Here is a 2,667-nt window from a genome sequence, read left to right as displayed (position 1 = left end):
TTCTGTGATAAACTACTTTCCAATAAGGGAGTAGGTACCGTTACCTCATCAAGTTCTACTTTCCTCCCACTCACTTCTTTCAAGAGAGACTCCTTCTCTAGAAAGGATCCATTCTTAGCAACGAATATCTTGCCTTCGGATCTATGATAGAAGGTGTACCCAACAGTCTCTTTTGGGTATCCTATGAAGACACATTTCTCCGATTTGGGTTCGAGCTTATCAGGTTGATGTTTTTTCACATAAGCATCGCAGCCCCAAATTTTAAGAAATGAAAACTTGGGTTTCTTGCCAAACCACAGTTCATATGGTGTTGTCTCAACGGATTTCGATGGTGCCCTATTTAACGTGAATGCAGTCGTCTCTAATGCATAACCCCAAAACGGTAGTGATAAAACGGTAAGAGACATCATAGATCGCACCATATCTAATGAAGTACGATTATGACGTTCGGACACACCATTACGCTGTGGTGTTCCAGGTGGCGTAAGTTGCGAAACTATTCTGCATTGTTTCAAATGAAGACCAAACTCGTAACTCAAATATTCTCCTCCATGATCAGATCGCAGAAACTTTGTTCTCTTGTTACGATGATTTTGCACTTCACTCTGAAATTCTTTGAACTTTTCAAATGTTTCAGACTTATGTTTCATCAAGTAGACATACCCATATCTGCTCAAATCATCTGTGAAGGTCAGAAAATAATGATACCAGCCTCGAGTCTCAACACTCATCGGACCACATACATCCGTATGTATTATTTCCAACAAATCTGTTGCTCGCTCCATTGTTTCGGAGAACGAAGTTTTAGTCATCTTTGCCCATGAGGCATGGTTCGCAAGCATCAAGTGATTCCAAAAGCCCATCAGCATGGAGTTTCTTCATGCGCTTTACATCAATATGACCTAAACGGCAGTGCCACAAAAAATGTTGCACTATCATTATCAAATTTGCATATTTTGACATCAATATTATGAATATGTGTATCATTATGATCGAGATTCAATAAACCATTTATATTGATTGTATAACCATAGAAGGTTTTATTCATGTAAATAGAACAAAAATTATTCTTTGACTTAAATGAATAACCGTATTGCAATAAACATGACCCAATCATATTTATGCTCAACGCAAACATCAAATAACATTATTTTAGGTTCAACACTAATCCCAAAGGTAAAGGGAGTGTGCGATGGTGATCTTATCAACCTTGGAATCACTTCCAACTCACATCATCACCTCGCCCTTAACTAGTCTCTGTTTATTTTGCAACTCCCGTTTCAAGTTACTACTCTTAGCAACTGAACTAGTATCAAATACTGAGGGGTTGCTATAAACACTAGTAAAGTACACATCAATAACATGTATATCAAATATACTTTTGTTCACTTTGCCATCCTTCTTATCCGCCAAGTATTTAGGGCAGTTCCACTTACAGTGACCATTTCCTTTGCAGTAGAAGTACTCAGTTCCAGGCTTGGGTCTAGCTTTGGGGTTCTTCATGGGAGTGGCAACTTGCTTGCCATTCTACTTGAAGTTCCCTTTCTTTCCCTTGCCCTTTTACTTGAAACTAGTGGTCTTGTCAACCATCAACATTTGATGCTTTTCTTGATTTCTACCTTCGTTGATTTCAGCATCACGAAGAGCTCGGGAATCGTTTTCGTCATCCCTTGCATATTATAGTTTATCACGAAGTTCCAGTAACTTGGTGATAGTGACTAGAGAACTCTGTCAATCACTATTTTATCTGGAAGATTAACTCCCAATTGATTCAAGTGATTGTAGTACACAGACAATCTGAGTACATGCTCACTGGTTGAGCTATTCTCCTCCATCTTGTAGGCAAAGTACTTGTTAGAGGTCTCATACCTCTCGACTCGGGCATGAGTCTGAAATACCTATTTTAGCTCTTAGAACATCTTATGTGCTTCGTGGCGTTCAAAATGTTTTTGAAATCCCGGTTCTAAGCCGTAAAGCATGGCGCACTAAACTATCAAGTAGTTATCATACCGAGCTTTCCAAACATTCATAATGTCTGCATCTGCTCCTGCAATAGGTCCGTCACCTAGCGGTGCATCAAGGACATAATTCTTCAATGCAGCAATGAGGATAATCCTCAGATTAGGGACCCAGTCCACATCATTGCTACTATCATCTTTCAACATAGTTTTTCTCTAGGAACATACCAAAAATAGATAGGGAGCTACATCGCGAGCTATTGATCTACAACATAGTTATGCAAATACTACCAGGACTAAGTTCATGATAAATTAAAGTTCAATTAATCATATTACTAAGTTCATGATAAATTAAAGTGCAAATACTACGGGTTCGAGAACTATGTAGACATGACCGAGACATATCTCCGGTCAATAACCAATAGCGGAACCTGGATGCTCATATTGACTCCTACTTATTCTATGAAGATCTTTATTGGTCAAACCGCATAACAACATACGTTATTCCCTTTGTCATCGGTATGTTACTTGCCCAAGATTCGATCATCGGTATCATCATAGCTAGTTCAATCTCGTTACCTTCAAGTCTCTTTAGTCGTTCTGTAATGCATCATCCCGCAACTAACTCATTAGTTACATTGCATGCAAGGCTTATAGTGATGTGCATTACCGAGACGACCCAGAGATACCTCTCCGATACACGGAGTGA

The sequence above is a fragment of the Triticum urartu genome, chromosome 4A, assembly GCF_056163025.1.
Source record: "Triticum urartu cultivar PI428250 chromosome 4A, HENAU_Tu73, whole genome shotgun sequence".
NCBI lineage: Eukaryota > Viridiplantae > Streptophyta > Magnoliopsida > Poales > Poaceae > Triticum > Triticum urartu.
The sequence above is the reverse complement of the archived record's forward strand: the minus strand, read 5'-3'. Positions refer to the sequence as shown.